General features: G+C 40.8%; 1 pseudogene; it reads right to left on the bottom strand.

Annotated features, from left to right (window-relative positions):
* Positions 1 to 1,648: 1,648 nt before the first annotated feature.
* Positions 1,649 to 20,127, bottom strand: LOC144503392 (signal recognition particle subunit SRP54-like; annotated as a pseudogene).
* Positions 20,128 to 24,940: the final 4,813 nt, after the last annotated feature.

Raw genomic sequence — 24,940 nt, forward strand, 5'->3', positions numbered from 1 at the left:
TGCTAAAGAGTTATTGGCAGGTTCTGTTAACAGATCAAGTGAAGGAAATATCTGCATTGGTAACCCCTGATGGATTGTATCAATGTAAAATTATGCCGTTTGGAATGAGGAAGGCACCGAATATATTTCAAAGATTACTGAACAAAGTCATTGGAGGATTGTAAAACTGTGTACCGATGATTTGGGTATCTGCAGTAAAACATGGGAGAAGCATGTGGAGAATCTGAGTGCACCGTTTGACAGATTGCAAAAAGTTAATTTAGTGATACCATTTGGTGAAAAGTGAATTGGCCAAAGCTAAGGTCACTTATTTGGAGCATATTGTGAGACAAGGTCAAGTATTGCCCAGAGAAGCTAAAGTACAAGTGGGGGAGGTGATGGCCTTGTGGTATTATCGCTATTAATTCAGAAACTCAGCTAATGTTCTGGGGACCTGGGTTCAATTCAATAAAAAAATCTGGAATTAAGAATCTACTGATGACCATGAAACCTTTGTTGATTGTTGTTAAAAACTCATCGAGTTCATTAATGTCCTTCAGGGAAAGGAATCTGCCATCCTTACCTGGTCTGACCTACATGTGATTCCAGAGCCACAGCAATGTGGTTGACTCTGAACTGACCTCCAAGGGCATCTCGTGATGGACAATAAATGCTGGCCAGCCAGCGACGCCCATGTCCCATGAATGAATAACTCTGGGGGAACTCTGCATTCCTGCATTTCCTGTTCCTCTTACCCATCTGTTCCACAATAAGATATTTAAAATCCAGTAACTTTTACCACACAGTGCCTTTTGAGGTCAACCTGCAGTTTGTTTTTCAAATCTGGCTTCTTTCACACTGCTTTGCTGGGTGTTAACTAGTTATTCCTGCAGTTGGCTGAAATCTAAAGCAGTTCTCTTCATGGTTTTCAGTATCCCCAGAAATATGTCTTTTTCCTTTGATCTCTCCCTTTCCTTACCTAATTTTTTTTTGAACTGCCTTCTCCCGGACTTAATTGACTTCATCTCTTGATTTTAGCTTTTGAATGTAAAATTACTTTATCCACCTTCCCTATGACACCTTTCTTTCACATCTTGTATATCTTGGCTGGAATTCTCTGACCTCGCCCGTGGCTGGGATTCTCCAGTTTCATTGTAATGAATGGAGTTTTGGCTGAGAGCCAAATTCTCCATTCTCGCTGGCAGTGGTGATGGGGCGAATGAGATCAGAGAATACCAGCCCTTATTTGAAGCACAGCAACCCAGTCAGATCGATTTGTGCTCTGTATCCATTCTTACCAAATTGCCTTAGGTAAACATTTGTTTGCAATTTTGCTAAGCTCGTTAACATATCAAATGCAGTTTAGATTCATACAATCACTCTGCCTTAACTATCTGACTATTAGTTTAAAAGATGACCAGAATATAACCAAGAGAAAATATTGTAATTTGTTGAATTCCCTTGGTACATTTTCATGACACTTTGCCCCCAAAAAATGATCCGTGTAGAAAATAAACGTTCACACACAAAAGATGTGTCCGATAAGGAAAAGGAGAACTAATGGGAACACTGGAATGTTGCTCACAGGAAGTGGAATACTTGAAAGAGGACTTGAAATGCTTAAATAATGAACTTGTAGAAACAAATTCAACAGAAATGGATCTTCAATTCAAACATAATGAACTTCACACATCAGAAGTCTCCAGTTAGCATCGTGGAAAATGCCTGGAACAGAAGAAAGAATTGTTAATGAATCAGAACAGTCGCTTGAAAGTAGAATTAACACCTAAAATTGATGAACTTCTTGAATTTCGGTCCAATCTGAATCATGTGAAGGATGAGATGGGAAATATCTCAGAGTAAATCCAGACTTTAAATCAGATCAGGAAAAATTCTAAGAAACAGACCGAAGATCGGATGAATGAATTGAAAGAGCCTAAGGGGGCGATATTGAGCCCAAGCTCGCCATCTGTGCAAATGCTGCAAGGGCTCAAGATCCAGATGTTGCAGATCTCGTCGGCGAGTTTACGATTTCAGATCTTCCCCGCCCCTCGCGGGCGACATCATCAAGTTCCTGCCTTACCTGAATTAGAATATATTTAAATGTTCTTAATCCATCCCCTCAACCGATATTCATTCCTCCCCCCCACCCCCCCACCATATAGTGACGCCATGCCAATGTAATGTCACGTTAGCACGGTTTACAACATGTTCACACAGATATGAACCTGTTGTGAGGATCTCCCCGGGGCGCAAGGGAAAGTATATGCCCCGGGGGAGAGGGACATGCGCAGACTGTGGCCTGGCAATGCCCCCAAGCACTGCCCCTTGTCACAGATTGGCACTTCAGGTTGGCACCATGCCCATGTCAACATGCAGTGCCAGCCTGATATGACAGAATCAACCTGTGCCAAGGGACAGGCCCCACTGGGAGCCTCATGGTGGGGAGGTGATTTATTTAGATGTGGTGGTGGCCAGGTGCAGATGGAGAAGCTGTGGATGCTGGAAATGGCAGTTGGGTTGGGTGGGGGGGGGGGGGGGGGGGGGGGGGGGGAGCAGGGTGGAAGTGTCTGCTGGCTCAAACTGTGTGGGGGAGGGGCAGGGGGGAAGAAGGGGGCAATGATTGGGGGGGTAGCTGATGCTCGGGTGGGAAGGGGCTGATGATTGGGGGTTTGGGGGGAGGGGTCAATGATCGGGGGGGTGATGATGGGTGGGGAAGGGGCTGATGATTCTGGGGGTTAGCGGCCAATGATCATGGGGAGTTAGAGAAATGCCAACACCAAATGGGAGTAGGGAGCGGAGCCCCTGAGACCTCCGTGCTGGGCTGGGGGGTGAAGTTTACTCAGGTAATGATCAGGGCACTCTTTAAAAATTGTGCCCTGATCTCTGTGTAACCGGGTTTTGCTGGCATGTTGAGGCCCCAACCTTGTATGACAGCGTGAAACATGCCCCCCTCTTTTTTTGACAGGATGTCGATAGATCTGGAGAGAAAACCGAGAAACGCACCAGTTTTCTCACCAGAAACAACACTCTGCCATTTTCTGGTAAGATTTTGCCCTAAGGAGCAGTCAGTGAGCATGGAAGAAAGATTCTGAAAAGAACTGAATGCATGGCAAAGTTGTGAAACTTATATAAGAGATAACTCTGAAACAAAAACAACTCAACTCACCAGAGTTGGTTGCTGTGCGGAATAGAAAAATTAATTAACTCAAAAACAACCAGAAAAGAGGAAAGTAATCAAAAATTTGACTAAAATTGTGAAACAAGTGGGGATGAAGGTTTTATTGTTGAAATGTGAACTTCCATATGCTTCATGGAGGGCTACACAATGAAAGAAGGGGAAAGTGTTATGGGGATGATCACAGCATTCATCTGTGATCAAAAATGGGATAAATCAACAAATACCTCTCACCACAACTGCTGGATTGGCAAAGAGATGTTCAATACCATGGGACAAGAAAAAAGGGGTGAAAAGATACCCAAATGTCAAAACAACTTCCAAATTTAGAATTTACCAGCACTAACAGAGCCTATCACTCCTGTGACAAGAGTCGAATGAGTTGTAGAAGAGCAATAAGGCTTCCAGACTGCCTGAATCTAGGGACTCGGAGACTTGCAATAGGAAGGTGGGGTAGCTATACGATATAAATACATGGGGTAAACTAGAATAACTTGAAATATTGGATAAAGACTTGGGGAAGGTGCAGGACAAAGGTTTACCACATATAGGGTTAACGTGGGATGTGTACAGTACAGCCTACATGTTACAATTTAACCGGTGATAACATTGGATCTGTTGTAATGTGACCAATGGTAACAAGCTGTAAGGGTCAGCTGACTCAGTAAACCATGTAACCAATGACAGAATGATGTGATGATCAGCTGACCAGGTGACTCAGTATAAATTAAAACATGTTGGGAATTGTGGTGAGCTTGGAATGGTCCAGGGTGAGGCCTCAAGTGTGTTTCTTTATAAGTTTGAATAAGTTTTCTTATGTTTTTATTGTCGACATTTGAAGAGTTCTTTCAGGAAGAATGTTACACATTGATATAAGAAACACATGACCACACCTAGGAATCAATCTAGTGTTGGACCGAGCTGTGTGCACATGCAAGCATATATGTACATAGTTCATAGAATCATAGAATCCCTACAGTGCAGAAGGAGGCCATTCGGCCCATCGAATCTGCACTGATCACAATCCCACCCAGGCCGTATTCCTGTAACCCCTGCTAATTCCCTGACATTAGGATCAATTTAGCGTGGCCAATCAACCTAACCTGCACATCTTTGGACAGTGGGAGGAAACCGGAGAACCTAGAAGAAACCCATGCAGACACGGGGATACTGTGCAAACTCCACACAGGCAGTGACTCGGGGCTTGAAATGAACCCAGGTCCCTGGCGCTGTGAGACAGCAGTGCTAACCACTGTGCCACCGTGCTGCACCGAGCAGATATTCAACAAAGATGAAAGAAAGAGGCTGACCCATCAATCCAAGCATGGGTGGATGGAAGTGGGGGAGGCAGTGAGTAGCAGGAGAAGAGTCATCATTCAAATCTGGGGACAGCATTTGACTGACCCTGCAAGGGGGGTGTGAGGGAACGGAGATTTCACAATTTTATGTTTTCATCTGTATTTAGCAGCAGAGTGTGACCAAGAACAGGGTGAGTTTTGCAGTGACAGACAACTTGGCCACACTGGGAATGTGCTCCCATCAGGTCCAATGTCTCTCGGATGATATGGGAAAGCAGCCCTGAGACATCACTGTCGATCAGATAGTACTGTTAAGACCCAGGCTAGGAACTCCAACGTTTTTCATAAAGTTGGCCCAGACCTTAAGTTAATCATTTGATTGTGACATGGGTGAGCATATGGTGTTTCAGTCCAGGTAGGATTCAAGTGACCCTCTAGGAAGTTCTGATTGAACAAAGTTTATTTAAGAACACAGACAGAATATAACAAAAAAAATTAGCATAACTTTTACTAATTACAAGATTTAAACGTGACACAGTACAACTCCTAACAGCTAGCTACCTCTGTTATTCCAAATTAAAAACCATCCCACAGACATAACCCTTCTTCAGACTTGGCAATGAAACAAGTATGCTGACGTGATGCTGCATTTACAGCTTTTCAACACCTGTGTGAATTGGCCTTGGAATGTTGGATCAATTCTCTGATTCTTCCCAGTCCTGGAACTTTCAAAAAGCCTCTGGAGAGATAGAGAGAGAGACAGAAAGACACTGCTTTCTTCCACCAGCTTCTGGCAGCAACAGAGAAATGAAACTGATCTTTTCTCTGAAGCATAGCTGTCCCTAGCCACATGACCTGACCTGTCAATCAATCTCAATCTAGCTCCACTCTGTAATCCTAAGGGACACTAAAAGCAAAGGACCCTGCATTAATCCAGATTAATGATAAACATTACGTCATTTATACTGCCTCAGCAGCAATAAACGACTCTGGTTACAGACAACACAACACCAATAAAAAACCAGGGCCTACTTGGAACATCCCGCCGAGAAACCTGGTTAAAATACATTTCTTAAAGGCACAGTATTGTCACAGTACACAGAGCAGTCTGATCACTCAGTCACACACACTCCATGCTCCCTATTTCCAAGAAGATGAGATTTGAGAATGAAATCATTGAACAATCAGGAGGAGAATCCAATTCATTCAAACAGTACTTTTCAGAGAAATATTTCTCCAGTTTACAATCTGGAGATGAAGCCTGAACCCTGAACAGGAAAAAAATGTTCCAAATCCCACATTGTTGGCCTTGTTCATGGAGTGAGAATGTCCTCAAGTATTAGCATCAGGAATAGGACAACATCTAAACTGGGAAGAGCGTGGGGATCACAGAATGAGAATGATAGCTGGTTGCCACACAGATAAACCAATCTACCATTTTCACCGTCTGCTGGAGGAGTTTGAACATCTCAGATGTGCTGACATGATGTTTGGGAATGCCAACACATTTGGGAAGAGCTTGGATCCCTTCCAGTTTTAATCACTATTTGAACAAACCCTGTGTGATTCTGACTGTAACACCTGATTCTCGAGCCACTCATTGGATTCTTCCTGGCTGTCAACTGTTTAGCCCCATCGTTACTGTCCAGTTCTTGGTCATTCAGGTTGTCCATTCTGGTCAGTAGCTTCGCTATTGGTTCTCCTTCATTTTCTTTCCCCTTGAAATCTGTTCCAAAAACAGGGATGATACTCATTATCTGACTGGTAAGCCCCGTCTCCATCATATTTTAAGCAGTCCATAAAGACCTCAGGAGTGTGAATAGTTTAAATTTAAGTTGGTCCATTCAATCTTTATTGTCATCCGATCTCTGCCCTTTCACTGGGTCCATTAACCCTTTAATATCGTCCATACCAAGAAGTTTGTGAATAAAGAGCTGTCATTTGAATGGTTCTGAATCATCGATGTGTTCTCCAGTACCGATAGAAATGATTGGCCTTTTGGAGACAGCCAGGATACTGAAAGCAGCTCCTCCAACTCAGTTACAATGACTGATGCTGCATCCATTTTATCTTTGGACACTTTCAATTGTGTTTTCACAGACCTGACCTTTTGATACATTCATGACATGAACAATATTGTCTGGGTAGATGGAATTGGAAACTTGGATCATTTCTTCAAATAAAGATTCTTTTTGTTTGTATCAACCACTGACATCGACAATTATTATCTGAAAGTTTAAACTTCTCCACACCTTCCATAGCAATGATCACCGGTTCCATTTCTGTGTAACCTCCACAGGAAGGAATTCTTGGTTTGCTTATTATTTTGCTTCATTTGGTCGAATGGTCCTGCACAGATTAAACAAGCTTCCTAGCCTGGGAAGTTCCCCTCCGAGTCACTCTTATTTATTTATTTATTATTGTCACAAGTAGGCTTACATTAACACTGCAAATAAGTTACTGTGAAAATCCTTTAGTTGCCACACTCCGACGCCTGTTCGGGTACACTGAGGGAGAATTTAGCAAGGCCAATGCATCTAACCAGCATGCCTTTTGGACGGTGGGGGAAAACCGGAGCACCCAGAGGAAAACGTGCAGACTCCGCACAAACAGTGACCCAAGCAGGGAACCGTTCTTCGAGTTAATAAACACCTAAATAGCTACCTAAGACTACAAAGACTTCATTAAGACTGACTAAACAGAATGCAACCACCCTACAACAGTAGGAATATACTATAGACCTGAACTGTGGTCTGTGCAGCCAGACCCAAAGGAAAAGACTTTAGCTTCCAGAGTATGAATATGCTTAAAAGTCTAACAGGGTGAAAGCCACAGCAAAAAGATTAAACAGGGTTAAATCTGTGGGATCAATTTTAAGGTAAGTTTTTCAAGTTTAAATTTATTTTACCAGTGTCACAAGTGGGCTTACATTAACACGGCAATGAAGTTATTGGGATACTCCGTCTCATCATTGTTTGAAATCCAACCACTATGGTGGTGCCATCCGCAACTTGAAAATTGAGTTGGAGGGAAATTTGGCCACACAGTCATAGGTGTATAAGGAGTATAGTAGGGGGCTGAGGACATAGCCTTGTGGGGCATTGGTGTTGAGGATGATCATGGAGGAGGTGTTACTGCCTATACTTACTGCTTGCGGTCTGTGAGTTAGGAAGTTCAGAATCCAGTTGCAGAGGGAGGAGCCGAGCCCCAGGCCACAGAGTTTGGAGATGAGTTTCATAGGAATAATGGTGTTGAAGGCTGAGCTGTGGTCAATAAATAGGAGTCTGTCATAGGTGTCTTTGTTATCTAGATGCTCCAGGGTTGAGTGTAGGGCCAGGGAGATGGCGTCTGCTGTAGGCCTGTTGCGGTGGTAGGTGAACTGTAGTGGATCCAAGCAATCTGGGAGGCCGGAATTGACTTGTGCCATGACTAACCTTTCAAAGCACTTCATAATGATGGATGTCAGAGCCACTGGACGATAGTCATTAAGGCATGCTGCTTGGCTTTTCTTTGGTACTGGGATGATGGTCATCTTTTTAAAGCAGATAGGGATCTCAAATTGGTGTAAAGAGAGGTTGAAGATTTCTGCAAATACCCCCGCCAGCTGGTCCGCACAGAATCTGAGTGCTCATCTGAGTACCCCACCCAGGCCAGTCTCTTTCAGTGGGTTGACTTAAGAGAAGGCTGCTCTGACATGTGTAATGTTGACCTCGGATATAGGTTCATCCAACGCTTCCGGAGTGGAGGGCATGCTCTCGCTGACCTCTTGGTCAAAGTGGGTATCGAATGCTTTGAGCTCATTGGGGAGGGGTGCATTGATACCGGCGATTTTACATGCCTTCATTTTGTAGCCTGTTAATTTAGTGAGAACGTATTTGGAGTACTCTGCAATTTTGATCTCCTTACTTAAGAAGGGATATAATCAATCTATAATTCTATGATAATTGCTTTCGAAGCAGTTCAGAGAATGTTCACCTTGACTGATTCCTGGGATGAAGGGGTTAACTTATAGGAAACGATGCACAGTTTAGCCTTATATTCATTGGAATTTAGAAAAATGAGAGGTGATCTTATTGAAATCTATAAGAATGTGAAGGGGTTTGACGGTGTGAATGCTGGGAAGATGTTTCCACTCATGGCAAGACTAGAACTGAGGGACATAGTTTAAAAATAAGAGGTCTCCCATTTAAGACAGAAATGAAGAGAATTTTATTTTCTGAGGGTCATTAGTCTGTGGAATTCTTTGGGGTGTCGTAGAGGGTGGTTGATTGAATATATTCAATTTTGAGTTAGACAGATTGGTGATAGGCAAAAGAGTCAAGAGCTTTGAGGGACAGCGAGGAAAATGGAGTTGAGGCCACATTCAGATCAGCCATCATCATATCAAATGCTGAAACAGGCTTGAGGGGGGCCTGGATAGCTTACTCCTCTCCCTAATTTGTACCTTCGTATGAATGTATGTGGCACCAATGTTGTGAACAGACTGTTGCCGTGGAGGGGGATGGAGCCGATAGCTGGAAACAAAGTTGGGAGTGAGAACTGAAAAAAATAGTTATAGTCTTCCCAATAGTTAACTGGAGGAAATTTCTGCTCATTTGGCACTGGATGTTTTTGATAAGCATTGTGAAAATTTAGCAACAGTGGAGGATTCAAGAGAGGTAGCAGTATGGTAGAGGTGGGTGTCATTGGAATACATTCATCAATGAAATGTGGGCAACACCTAATAAATATTAATTTCCCCAAACTCTTTATTTCCTTTTGTTCAGCCTGTGAAGTTTAAATGAAGGCCCTGTCTGCATTTGCAGGTGAATATACAGGCGTCCATGGCTCTCTTCCTCAGAAGAAAGGGGCGGTTTTCTGATATTCTGATTCACGTTTATCCTTTAACCAACATCACGACTCATCACATTCGCCGGGAATCTCTGGCCTCCCAGCTATGTTTTTATTAGCGGCAGGAGACACCTGGCTTGCAGCAGGATCATAGAATCCCTACAGTGCAGAAGAAGGCCATTCAGCCCATCAAGTCTGCACCGGCCATAATCCCACCCAGGCCCTATCCCCGTAACCACATGTATTTACCCTTCTAATTCCCTGACACTAAGGGGCAATTTAGCACAGCCAATCCACCTAACCTGCCCATCTTTGGACTCTGGGAGGAAACCGGAGCACCCGAAGGAAACTCACGCAGACATGGGGAGAATGTGCAAACTCCGCACAGTCACCTGAGGCCTGAATTGAACTCGGGTCCCTCGCACTTTGAGGCAGCAGTGCTAACCACTGAGCCATCGTGCCGCTCCAATCTTCTGGGGCTGCCACTGTCAATGGAAATTCCCATTGGATCCACCTCATGCCACCAGGGAACACACGGCAGGCGTGCACCATTGGTGGGACCAGGAGATCCCGCCAGCATGAAGAGCTGGATGATCGCTCCCATTAGCTCGTTGCTGTTTGTGGGATCTTGTTATGCTAAAATTGGCTGGTGTATGCCTTGCTTTACAACAGGGGTTACACTTTAACATGTTTCATTGACTAGAAAGCACTTGCGACATCCTGATGTTGTTAAGCCAGCTATATAAATAGAAATCTTGCCTTCTATTTTGCTACATTTCTTCTGATATGGTACACCTGATCCTTTCCAACAAACCTCGTTTGAGGCATAATATTGAACACCTTCTGAAAATCCATATACATTATATCTGCCGCAGTCTCTTTATGTATCCAATCAACCACCTCTTCAAAAAACTCTATTAAATTGTCAAAAACAATTTCCTTTTACAAATCTGTGTTGGCTGCCCTTGTTTAACCCATGGATTTCTAAATGCTCACATATTTATCATTAAAGTTCATTATTTGGGGAGTATACTCTATCAGCTTTTCCAAATGCCTTGAGATACTGCCTGTTGGATCATATGCCAACTCTCTCCAGGGCTGGGGAATGCCTCACTGGCTTGTTGAAATGAGCCATACACGTCAGCCATTGGCACTAGCCCAGAAGAAACCTTTCAACCATGACTGATGGCCAACTTTAGCCAACAGAAAAATAATTTCAGATCATTTTTGCGTAATTGCGAGCACTGCAGATAAATGCAAAGCATCGATCCCGTTTCATCTTTCTGATGACTTTCAGCCTCACGATGTACTACATTTATAAATCTACCTTTCGAGCAATTCTCGATTATTCCAGAGAGGCTTCAAGTATTATTTTAAATGCTCTCTGCTTTCATGTAAGAGCTCGGTTCCCCTTAGCAATTACCTTAACAGAGCTCTGTCTAGTGAAATGAGTGGGTAGTACGTTTTAACTGTAGTTGTTTTGTGACTTCGGTTGCAGAGGCAAGAAAATCATTAGTCACATCATTCATGTCAGCAGTCACACAAACTGAGTATAAAGCTTCATGCTCAGCAACATCCTTGTGGTCCAACACCTTTTGTTAAAGATTTTGGAGTGAAAATTTCTGACAGTTTTAATCTAATTCTCACTGGACATGAGTCTAAACTCCAAGACCGCAGCAATTACTAATCCAGTCATTTTATTGTAAAGGGAGACATTAATAGGGATTGCGAAGGTACTAATGCAATAGAAAATACTCTTTTGAGGCTGGAATCTAGGTGCAGATCTGGAGCTCTATTAAACTGAAACCAGGACTGTTTAATCCAACACTGGATTTCATGCAAGCAAACAAAGAATTGTATCATTTTCTAGCACCATTACGTTTCAAATGAATAAATATTGCATGCAAAAAGAGATTTGCTTTGCAATTCCAAACAAAGACATTTTGAGATTTTGTTTAATGTACTCCATAAGTAAGATTAAATAAAATGAACGTCAGAAGGCTGATGCTTTTCTTCTTGGCTGAAGAAGCTCTATAATTTTAGTCTGCTATTATATCAAAATAACTTCAAAATGATGTATTTGTTTATTCAAAAACACAATAATTATGTTACATGAAGATTCACACTGTTAATTGGAACTTAATGATCTTCAATGGCTTCTGAAAACTAATTCCGCTTCAGTTCTTCATTATAAAACACCTTTGTTCTAGAGCTATGTAATCAATTTAAAGTGATTTCAACACAGTAACTATTGCAGGAACAACAAAACTAGCAAGATGAATATGCTAAGTCTTTTCACAACTTTGACAATCTTCTCATTAAGTTTGAGACATTGAATTATTTTTTTCTGAGTATAATTTGTAGCGCTATTTCCACAGCATTCTCATTAACACTTAATGATCTGGAGTAGTTAGCAGTTTTTTAAAATCAGAATTCATTTAAAGAAATTGCTTAAAGTTCTGCCGAGAATCAGGGTGTTGCATTTTCATGGATAAAGCATCTTATCAACAGTAGTTCTAGACATTGTATGCAAAAGAGTTTCCTCAATCATAAAAGAACTAAGGCATGACAACTCTTTATCCCTCAGAATAAAAGTAGAGGTAATATTTGGAAAAAACTGTGAAGCTTATAGAATCCACAGCATTGAATATTTAAAGTATATCTTTTGTCATAACTGACATATGATCCTATTTCTTGCATTTCAATATGAGGAACTAACAATGTTGTGATTTTTCTAATGTAACAAAAAGGTTGATTTCTTTTTTTAAATTCATAGTTCCTTTCTCATCAAAATGCGATGTGAACAATAATAATGGTTCAAATCAGTATTAAGCCAGGTTACCTGGAACTTTAGTATGTACTTGTTCTTAATGAATGAAGATACATAAAATAGACAAGTGAGTAGAACAATAAGAGCACAAATGTGAAAGCTTCAGCAAGTAGGTAAAAATGGGATCCTTTGTTCTGTTATGCAGTGCACAAAACCCTGTGCTGCATCAGTGCACCACAAGGAGTGCTATTCCACAAACTACCTCGCATGTTTGGTTAATGCTAATTTGAAGATTATGCCAATAAAGACTGCTTCCTTTGATTAAGCAAACAGAGAAATAAAATACCAGTCAAACCAGCTGTTAATGCACAAATGGATGTACAATGGTTATTAAAATTACCTCAAAGATGTACCTTTGTGGTTCATTTAAATCTTTTGAATTAGAATCAGAATATTAATCATTGTGCAGACCTAAATTAAATGTGGTTAGGCCCCCTAAGAGTTTTCACCAAATTTTCCTGCCTATTTCATTTATTGGGTCTTCTTTGTACGCTGTTTTGCTCTGTAATTGCTTTGCTCCTTTGTTCATGGCTTTAAGCACAGTGTAATTTTTACCGTATCATAAGTTCTGATTGAGTAGTTTGATGTTCTTCTAGTAGAAATAGTGTACAGCTGGGGCACAATAAGAATTGGCAGTACTAGCATTTACAAAGCTTTAATGATATCAGATCTATTTACAATAAGAATCTCCATTGTCCCTAAAAGATAAAACTTAAACGTATGCCAGATGATGATTCTAAATGTGATTTAACTGACACATACTGCAATTCAGTTTTACTGATAGCCATTTATTACAATGATGCACAATGTCTATAAAATAAAACGCTTTGCAAAAAAATGTGCTTAACTTTATTTTCCTTATTTGTTTTTCAGTAAAATGTTAAAATGATTTTAAACAAATACTTAAGATTTGTAATTGCATTTTGTAAATTGGTTTTCAAGTAAAAGCTGTAATAGGAATGGTCAGAGACAAAACAATTAGGTGTCTCCTTAAATATTAATACAGATTGACAGGTTTAGGAGGACAGCTGATTTTATTGGTTTATCAATACATCTGCAGAAAGACTCACTAAAATGCCACAGTCTTACATCTGATCACAAGTTGTGCGAGCAGTGGCAGATAAAGCCGTTTGAATAGTTTATTTAATTGGATGCGAGTCATATTTACATCATATTAATTACTTAAAAAAACTGAACAGTCAAATGTTTGCATCATTTCCTTATTTTCTCCAACATGCGGTGAGTATAAGAAAAACAGTCTAGTGGAGTGCACACTGCCCATCCATTCATTGTTAATCTACCATGCCCTCCATTTTGCACTGAAAATGATGAGGATAGTAATGCGAGAAGTAGTAATTATTTTTTAAAATTATGTTTCTGTGCCGCTGTTGGTTAGCATAATTTTTGCGATGCTTAGCTGAGATATTCGTGTTTAAATGTCTCTTAGAGTAGGTTGAAGCTGATGTTACAAGTATATTTGCTATTTCTACTGGCTTAAGCATGCATGTGATTAAAGATAACGGTAATCAAATATTTAATGCTGGCACCTCAGCTTATCCTTTCCTCCATACTGTATCACTTCTTGTCTGCCAAGGAGAGGCAGCTGCAATGTAGGTCATAATTTCTATGATACTGCAGTGAGATAGTACAGCAAAATCAGTTTGAATGTGTTGGAGTAGATAAGTACATGTGTCATGTGTGTCTACTTGAGATTATTTACAAATATATAGAAATGAAGCGCAGAGACTGAGATCTAATTGACCTGCAACAGTATGCTGCTTCAGTATGATTATTTCTGAGTTATCTGTATTAGGCTTGCTGCGAAGTAGACAGAATGCTATAGATTGACAGTGACGTTCCTGCCACTTCAATTACGACCAAATGCCTCAATTAGAAAGTATCCTAACCATTATTCTCTTCATTTGAGTTAGCGCCAACTCTGCATGTCAGGGTCATGGGAGGGAGGGAAGCCACAAGTCAGGCCTGCATGGCAGGAGGCCCAGTAGTGCAGCGATCCTGCTGGGGGAGGTGTCAGAGGTCCACTCCGAGGGCCATGGCTGTCAGTCAACAGCATTCTAGAAGATGGCAGTTCTCAGTAGGGGTTAAATCAAACTAGAAACACTTAGCTAAATATATATCTCTTTAAGAGTTTTCATTGTATTGAGAATGATTTACTTTTGCTTCATTTATTAGTTCTTTACCAACGTAATTTTTAAAGAAATATATCCATTGTATCTTTTCACACAAAAGCTGGAAAAAAACATGATGAATAGTGCAAGCTTTTTTGTATATAACAGCTTATTGATTCAATTGTTTGCATCCCTGTACGGGTGATTGACAGCATATCCAACTGTTGCATTGCCTTTATGCACGAATGTACTGATATACTCTAATGGAATTAGCAATTTGCAATTACCACATCCAGTGTGATAAATGCTGAAAATTCAATAGAAGAACAAATTATTTTTCATATATGTGCTTCTTAAACGATAGACTCTGAACTGCAGGGTTTTTGCTAATCTGAGCTAGACATGTTGACAATGAACTAATTGCAGTGACAGGATTTGACAATTTTTTCAAGACTCATGTGATATCTGAGCTGTGAATTCAGGCTGTCATATATTTTGAAAATTTCATTCTTAAAATACAGATATTGTTGTTTAAAAGGTGTAAATAATTTGTTGGAAGGTATGTAGCTCGGCAGCAAAGATTTGTGGTGATTACCGTAATGTTGAAATGATGTTATACATCCACTGGTCTTGTCTGTATAGTTACTCCCATTCACACAATACAGATAATCTTTAAAAAGAAGAAGCAAAAGCAATTACCTTAACTACATATAAAACACAAATAAAGGCATGATTATGTGGTGGACAACAGGCATATATGGAGTTTCTTGCTAGAGATTGCGTACTTGTATAAAAGGAGTACTGAGTGAAATTGAGTGCCATACATGTCAGTGATGTACTGCCTAGTGTTACTGAAATAATTAAGTGCATCTTATTATTTATTGCACATTTGATGTACTTCTTTAACCAGAGGAGTTACAGCTTATCATCTGTAGCCCAAGCACTACAACCAATCTTTGTTTTATTATATTTTTGAGCTATTTTATTTTGCACTGGGATTCAGTTTCAAACATTTGGAGAAGCTGTGCTGTGCATTTTGTGTAGTCAGCATCTCTGGTGTCGCCTAAGAGTATTGCCTACTGTCCGATTAATAGACTATAGCAAATTAATTCAACTTGTGCCACTCCCCAATTTAAGAGTCCAAATATACATGAAAATGGGAGTGAGTAATGCATATGTGACTGAGCGCTATGCACATTTGGTTATTTCTGTGTAGGAAGAGTTGCAGCAATATGTGTATTTCACAGTAACTGGTTGTTTCTCCCACTTTTCCAATGCAAATAATAATACTTGGAACCTGCCTTTAAATTACATTTTTCCTGTTTGGACCTAGATAATGCTGATTGCATAAAGAAAGTAGTTATAGACTGGAAATTACTTTTAGCAATATTATCATACAAATATATGTCATGTTTTATTTTGAATTGGTTAAAGCATCAGTTAACATGAAAGAGGAAAGGACATGATATGAAAGCACTAATTATTTGGATGATTATTTGCTGTCACTTCCAGTTTTATATATCACAATTGAAGTAACAAAAACTTTACTTGGTTGATGACCAGAAACTGCTTGATGCTTTTAATTCACATAAGAATCTTTAAAAAATCGATTCTGAGTAGTTCAATACACTCTGACACTGCCATGGTTGCCATTTTCCTATCAGGATTACAAATTGTTAAGAATCCCATCACGCATTTAGGGAAATATCTTCGTAAGCACACGGTGGCACAGTGGTTAGCACTGTTGCGTCACAGTGCCAGGGACCCAGGTTTGATTCTCGGCTTGGGTCACTGTCTGTGCGGAGTTTGCACGTTGTCCCCACGTATGCATGGGTTTCCTCCGGGTACACCGGTTTCCTCCCACAAGTCTGAAAGTGGTTCGGTGCATTGGCCATGTTAAATTCTCCCTCAGTGTACGACAGGCGCCGGAGTGTGGCAACTAGGGGATTTTCACAGTAACTTCATTGAAGTGTTAATGTAAGTCTACTTGTGACACAAATGAATAAACCTCAAAACTTAAGCTAAATAGTTTTGAAATACAGTGATCTAGGAATTTATTTGGGGATAATAATGAACCTTGCTGCTGAGAAACATTCCAATCATGGGTTTAGGTAGACCAAAATTTATGATATAGCTGCTATTGGATCTGCTTCAGGTTACACTGAGCTAGATTTAGGTGGAGGATATGGAAAACTTGAGACACCTGGCTCATGTAAAAATGTCTTTGCACGTCTCTTTGGATGATGGTAGTGAAAACATTAAATCAGGAAGACACTTGTAGTTATCTCTTTTACTGCCGACTAACTTTCTCTTTAAGACCATAAGAAATAGGAACAGGAGTAGGCCATTCAATCTCTCGAGCTTGCTCCACCATTCAATAAGATCATGGTTGACAAATTTGTGTTTGTTTATTTGTTAAAATTAACATGATTGAAATATTGCCTGTGTGTAGCCATGCTGTGATTGAACGTAAGGTGACAATTGTCTCCAAATGTTGCTTTACACAAATGGACCGCTGTTTGATTTCCACATGTAAGATATTAATCTTGTGGACAGGAATGTTATAAAATAAATGACTTGTATGGATACTCAAGTTAGAATAAAATGCTGGCTGTAAAGCTTTGATTTGTTGAAAGCAGCCATGTGCTACACGTGGAATAATAACTAACTGCCGGCAAATTAGAGGGCTGTAATTGAACTGAAAGATTATTATCAGCTCATTAAACAATGAGAGTAAACCTTGAACAAAGATTGTCTGAATCCAACCATTGAATCACAGCCTTATCTCTTCCCAAATGTATTACTTTGTATAGTATATACCAAGTTTAAGGATTGCATTCCTAAAAATACACAAGCCTGCTGTGTTAACAAAAAGCACCCACTGTGCTGTCCACCTTGTGTATTGATGCACATTGAAATGGAATGCTTATGGCAAAGCGGTGTAAGAAAGAGAATATTATAACATTTGACCTGAAGGGTGGTCTCATTATTTGGCAGGACCTGCAGTTACGTTAGTTAATTTTTATCTGCAGTTTTTGAAGTTTTGAGTTTTGAATTCTGACTGGCATCAATACATGAGGATCAACTGCTCTGAATATATTACAACATTGAACCAAAGCTATTGAGTGAAAATATTACACATCAAAGTCTCTTGACTGATGGTATCAGAGACAGTAGATTAAAAATTATTGGTTACATCAGGGATATAATTAAATACGTACTAATTGCAAGTTTTGAATTACAACTATGCTGCTGCTCCTTACAGTAAAAAAGGTGTTAGTGTTTGAATTTTTCACATAATTTGTGTTGAGGGATGCAATTGTCCAGTTGTAACAATCTCTGCATATATTATATACTTGCATCACCCTAATATTTGCTATCTGAACTTCAACATCCAAGCCAGGTGACCCCATAAATAGCGCACAGTGTACCTTACAGTATCTTATCCGAGTACCATATATTATCATGCCTTATTAGACCAAAGACATGTCTGTCCATGTTTTTTCGGCTTGGTGTAGCTTAAGCTCCAGCCCTTAATAAACATACTGCAATACATTTTGCAAACAAACTTAACAAATCACTATTTTCCGAACTCACTAAATTAATTTCTTCAGTTCTGAATGTCAGGTAAGCTCAATGTGTCACAGTCCACCATAGTTTTGTTGCTTTGTTCAGTATTTCACTTTCTGGAGCTACTTACACAGCACAAACTGGGTTCTGACTTCCCTTTCACTATTTAACTGTGGTATCTCTTGTGAAAATCGTTCGTATGTAATTTGTTGCTCCTCACTGATCCACTCCAATTGTTTCCTCATGTACTTGCAAACATCACAAACAGGAACTTCAAAATCACAGGCCAGTGTTGGCAGAGACCCTTGTATTGAACATAATCACATCGCATGAAACTTCACATCTAGGCACAAGCTCTCTGTCAGGATTTGCTGTTTTCCAACTTAAAATCATCTTGTTTCAAATCACAAATCATTGCTCCAAATTGATTTCCACTTTAATCATGTGTCGCTAACTCACACATCTTTACATTGCTTTGGTGGTCTCCACTCATGTCATGGTCTGCCTACTGTCCTGATGTTTTTTCCTCTGGATAGCAAACAGTTTACCTGCTATCAGCCCGCTGGCTTGCACATCTGGATTGCTGGATGTCGGCTTCACCTCAGTTCCTGCATCTCATTCATTTGCTGCTGTGTCTTTGTTAGCATGGCACTTTCTTGACACAAGAATTATTTCCGTCATACAGTACTCCTTCTGGCAACTGCACAGTCACACTATTTTCCTTCCTGCTGATGACAGTCTATGGCTTGGGGTACAATGGTGCATCCATCTCACTTGAGCTCTCCTATCTCAGCAGTCATTCATCACCTGGCATCACAGTCTAGTTCACTTTCTGAGGTATACCTAAGACTTGATGGCACCCTCCTTTCTTAGCATCATGATCATGAATCTCCTGATCAACTCTGATGCGCCGCAGCTCTAGCGTCTTGTGTCCAAATAGTGTTTTTTGCATCCAGCAGCTCGACTAGGTCTTTTCCCATTGTAGTGTGTAGAGTTGCTGTAAACATTGCCACATATGATAATAATGCCTCCTTCCAATCTTTGTCTTAAACCCCATCCATTTCTCTATGGATTGGTTTTGTCATTCCACTTACTCATTTGTCTGTGACTATTTGAAAGTTACTCTGTGATGGTGAATGCCTATGACTTGCATATAATCTGCCAAAGTCTGTCAACTGTGGCACATTATCTGAATGCAGGGTGACTGGTTGACTGCCTTACAAATATTTCATTCAATGCTGACACCATTTTCTCTGCTGTTCAACACAGCAGAGTAATGGCAGTAGTAGTTATTCATCACTGGTATGGTCTCTCCTGATAGAAATGGGCCGAATAAGTCAATTGCTATGTCCTCCCATGGTCCAGTAGGAACCAGTGCTGTGTACTGGTTCTGGTGGATTGGGCTTGCTGGCAAGTTGACATTCATGACATGTTTTGGCAAACCTCTCCACATCTTTCTCCATCCATAGCCACCATACTTTGGTTTGCAAGCTTTGCTTAGTCTCAACCACTCTCAAGTGACACTCGAGCTACCCTCACAAGTCTAGGCCTAAGTTTTTATGGCACTGCAAGTCTGCTACATCTGAGAATGCTTCCTAAGTGTACACAGTTCATCTTGTAGTGTGATGGGGCAATTCTCCCAGTTTCCAGCTTGAATTCTCTGCCTGGTGTTATCCAATTCTCTATCCTTGTCTAACTCTTTCAATCCCTCTAGTTGTTATTGCTCTGTGTGCAGTGAGAACTGCCACAAACTGCAAGAACAGTTCAGCTTCCTTCTGTAATGAGATCTGTGTTTAATTTTCCCTCAGTAGCTGTGACAGTGGGTCAGTAATGTCCATCTTTCCAGAATTGTGAACCATCTTGTATTTATACTGCTGAAGTCTTAAAACCCATCTTTTGATTCTAGAGCATAGTTTGGATCTGGGAGATGAAATCATCTCTAATGGCTTGAGATCCATCACTATTTAAACTCAATTCGTAACAAATATACATGGAATCTTTCACATGCCCATACCAATCCTAAGGCCTCTTCTTCCATCTGAGAATATCTCCACTCCCATCTATCAGAGATCTGCTTTCTTGGGCAATGATTCAACATCAGCACTGCTCCTAATCCTACTGGTAGCATCTGCTATGAATTTCATTGGTGCATTTGGATCAGACTGTCCCAGGAGCTCAAGTACTTGTCACACTATCCTTCAAAGCTCGGAAGGCAGAGTCCTGTTCTTCATCAAATCTGAACCATTCATTCTTTCTGGTCAACTTTCTCAATGCATCAGCTAGATAGTGAAGTCTCTCATCACGAATGTTCATCTTTATTGGCTCCATGAATAATTACGTCACCTGAGATGTTTCATTGTCCCTGAGGTCCCTTGTATCACCTTATGGATTTTGTGTTGATAAATCTCCGCTGTTGTGTTGATGCCAGATAGTAATCTCTTGTACTAGAAAAGTCCACAATGGGTGACATGAGTTATTACCTTCCTTGAATCAGGGTGAAGTTCCAGCTGGTGGTATCTGCACTTTAAGTCTCGTTTGGAAAACACCTTGCTTGTAGACAACTCATGAAAGACTTCATCCACAGTGGGAATTGGGTGATGTTCTCTCACTCCACATGCTAACACAGAGTCTGATGTCACCATTTGGTTTAGACATGACCACAACAGTGCTTACCCACTGTGTTAATTCTTCATCTGGCTCTCTGATGCCTTGGTTAATCAACTCCTGATCTTTGCCTCAACTTCCTTCTCAGAGCAAAAGGTGTTCTGTGTATAGGCTGAGCTACAATCTTCATGTTCTCATCAATCGCCCTTGGCAGTTCTGTAACTTCACAATTCCTTCAAACACTGGTCTAAACTCCTCTCTAAGCTTCACATGGGATTTCACAGAATTCATTTTCAATCTAATGCGTGGCACCCGCAAGGCTTGGGCATTTTCCCTGTTCAGAAGAGGCTCACTATCCTCTTCAGTTATTACTAATATTGCCTCTACTTTCTGGTCCCCAGCTATCAAATCCCACAATGAAGCATCCGACAGTTTGAAGTGAAGTTTTAGATGTGCAGAGATAGAGTTCTCTGACACATTTTTGAGACTTGCACTAGATTATCTTTGCCTTCAATTTCTCCCAGCATGTTCTGCCGATTATATTTCTGAATCTGAATAATGTTCACTTCAACAATACCAACAATCATTGGAACTTTCTGGTGGTTGCTCCTGTTGATAGAAAACATCTATCTATGATTTCTCCTCATGCTTTCACGCTCTGCATCTCCTTCAACTTGTCTCACGGTTGTATTACTTTCATCTCTCTTTCCTTTACATGGTTTGTCAGGTTTCCCCCTCTGTTCAGCTCTTGGCAAAATAGTCTTTTTCCCCTGATTTTAGTTGCCACATCTGAAACAAGCTCTCTCAGACATTTGCTGGATATATTTACACACACCTGGAGTCCACTAGGCCACTCGGTTGATCACAAATGTTGTCATGCCTGTGTCAGAGGTGGGACCAAGGCCAGAATTTTACCGGCACGCCCACCCTGACACTGGGGGCGGGTGAGACTCACAGAATGGCATTCTCTGTTGGCCTCAGGCGGGATCGTACAAGCCTCGGGCGGGCGTGCTGGTAAAATTCTGCCCCAAGTTTCATTCTGTTAACTTGCCCATCCACTACTTCCAATGCAGTTGTTATTTTCAAGGTGTCATCCAGTATTAAGTCACCTCCTCTTGCCAACAGCCGACACTTCAACTTTTCCGACCTGCCACCTGATCCATTATTTAGTTATTCAGGTCATAGAAAACATAGAAAGAAAGGAAATGGGAACAGGGGTAGGCCATTTGTCTCTTCGAGCCTGCTCTGCCATTCATTGTGATCATAACTGATCACCCAACTCAGCAACCTATTCCCACTTTTCCTCCATATCGTTTGACCCCTTTAGCCCCAGGGGCTATATCTTGCTGCTTCTTGAAAACACACAGGGATTTTCTGGCCATGCTCACTCCAAGGTCAAATATTCCCGTCTGAGGTCAACAGACCTTTGCATGCCACCCCCCCCCCCCCCCCCCCCACCCCGGCTATAATTTCCATCGTGGGTGGGATGGGAAAATTCTGCCCACAATGTTTGGCATCAAAGTCAGATCCCTCACAATCTAAGTGCATCCATCTGATGTCTGCCTCATATGGGTCACAAATTGGATCACTGTTTCCCCCTCTTTCTTTCTCACTTGATGAAAAACAGGTCTTTGGAATGTGACATTTGACATCACCACATAATAGTCCTTCAGAGCTTTCACTGCACATTCATAATTTGCCTACCCTCCTGTGTAGTAGGGCAAAACCCAGGAAGTGTGGGCTGCAGCAGGAGAGGCATGAATGGAAAGGATTAAACAGATAGCACTGTAGTATCCACACTCACTGCAGGCAGACAGGACAAAGTACAAATAACTACATCTCAAATGACACAGCAACAATAAGAGAAATATAGATATCACTTATCAAGGCTCCAAAAAGTCTTGAGGAGCCATTGTGCCTCTGGAAAACTAATCAAATATCAGAGAGATGGGACAATTAACATACCACCGAAATCAGTTTGGCAAACACAATGCTTTGATATTATAAACAGGTAGACAGGAGATTAAAACTAAAGCACACAAGACAATGGAACTGTATAATGTAATCAAAAACAGAACTTTAACCAATTCAAAGTAACAATATGATGACCTGATGTAAATGTAATACTTGGTAAAGTAAAGAAAGGGGCATAAGAATCTGTAAGAACCAATGCTCAGTAGAGTAGTGCAGAAGCAAGCTGTAGCTATAGCCACAAATTCTGCCCTCCTTCATGCATATTTAATAAAGCCCTTTGGTTGAAGTTCTACATGGTCTTAGAAGACTCAGTTCATTCATTCCCTCCTACATCCTGTATCAGACAACATGTTGAAAGTCTCCTTCATTGAAGTACCTGCACTGAACAACAATAAGGGTCACCACTATGTTTTCTGCACCACCATTGCCTAGTCCAAACATAGACTGCAACTGTCTCCATATCTGAGGAATGACATACTTGATTGGAGGCGATAGAATGAAAGATCGTAAGACTGATTGTTGGGATCAGAGGCGTGTCCTGTGATGAGAGGCTGAGTAAATTGAGCCTATGCTCTCTGGCATTTAGAAAAATAAGAAGTGATTTCATTGAAACATAGGAGACTCTGAAGGAGCTTGACAGGGTAGACACTGAGAAGTTGTTCACCCTGGCTGGGGAAACTAGGATGTGGGCCCCAGTCTCAAAATAAGGAGTCATTCATTTAGGACAGGGATGTGGAGAAATTGCTAAGAATGTTGTGACTCGCTGGAAGTCTGTCCACTAGAGAGCTGTGAACACCCCAGCATTGATATTCTGGGATGGATAGAATTTTGATCTCATTGGGAATTGAGAGACATGCAGAGTGGTCTTGAGATGGAATTGAGGCAGAGGGTTAACTGTACAGAGCAGGCTCGAGGGGCCCAATGGTCTGTTCCTTCTCCTTTCCTTATGTTCTTTTTCTTACATCAGCACATGCTTCAAACTCCTCTAGCCACGCTCTCCATTTCAAACTGACATCACCCACCAGATCAAACAGCTCAATTCCTAGGATTAGTGACACACCAGCTCCAGCAAATGCCATGGCACAATCCTAAATATCTCTGTATTCATCCTTGTCATCGATGTCATATCCCAGGCTGAAGAACAACATTAGAAATCACAGATTTAGCTGCAACAACATCTGCCAAGCTGGCCAACTCCCCAACATGTGTTATCCGACTTTCAACTCTCAGATCAGGTAACCCCATAAATAGTACATAGGGGACCTTACAGTATTTTATCTGAGTAGCATGTAGTATCTAATACTCAAGTCCACATGCACTAACAGCTATAATCAGGCAACTATCTCACACACAACAATTAGATACAGATGAAGAAAAATAGTACAATGACAATCCGGAATAATTTCAGTCTCTGTTATAGCAGGTCTACAGTTTCTTGGATGAATTGATGATTGAGCTGGAATGGAGGTCTTGTAAACACAGTGGATTTGTACTCAGTAAGTTGTGAGGTTTCTTATAGTTGAATTGTCAGGTGGTCAGCTCTCATCTGAACTTGATGTTTGAACAGGGTGGGGAAGAGTTCTTCTCCCACTTTCAAGGTATAGCTGTCTATTACCTTGGCTATGCAGTTGTCCTACAGGTGGTTCAGTAGTTCAGATGGTGTTTCTGATGTTATCTGTTTCAGAACAGTTTCTGATATATTTTAAAAGAAAGTAAGAAACATGGCTTCCTTATGCATGCGACCTGTTTTACAGCTATAGAAGGAGGTAAAAATGACTCCACTAGTTTACAAATCCAAGTCTGACTGCAGCAGCTTTTTTTGCGAATGCAGAGAAGCTGAAGGTGTTTACTCAATGTCTGTGCTTAGCCTTTTAACCATATATGATAAAGAATTAGTCTGGTAGGACTTCTTGAGTTTAAGACAAAATGGGTTGGTTTTTATTGAGCTAAAACGCACTCAAGCAAAGTTATAAAAGATATTTAAAAGGGTAAAACCAAGCCACAACCTTTGCAACTCACATTCACAAACACAAAAGCACGCAAAATTTACAAGTTATACTACAGGATAGTGGAGTAATTCAGCCAAATGCCAGCATCCTGTCACCAACACCCTTTACTGTGCACCAAAGGATAGGACCATGCCTGAGGCTTACAGCCAGGTGGTCTTCACCTCCGGTCTGGGTGAAGTAACAGTCTTAAAAGCCCCGTTGACTGCTTCCCAGTGGGCGTGCCTCTACTCGTTCAATAAGGCAGCTTGTACCTACGAAGACCAAGGAGTGATCTTTTGATTATCCCCTGAGCTTTCATGGCCATTATAACAAGGACTTTCTTAGCCAATTTAAAGTTCAATGCTGAACGTTTATAAACATTGGGAGTTCACTGTTTATGAGTCCTTGGCTGTGGAAGATTTTTGTCCATGGTGATCTTGAGATGCCAGGAGTTGAATCCTATGTATAGCTGCAATTGCCTGAAACAATTTATTTTCCACCTTTTCCATTTTCCAGATGTTGATGATGTTTCCACCTGAGGTTCATTGAAATGAAAAGTT

This window comes from Mustelus asterias, chromosome 14, assembly GCF_964213995.1.
Source record: "Mustelus asterias chromosome 14, sMusAst1.hap1.1, whole genome shotgun sequence".
Classification (NCBI taxonomy): Eukaryota; Metazoa; Chordata; class Chondrichthyes; order Carcharhiniformes; family Triakidae; genus Mustelus; species Mustelus asterias.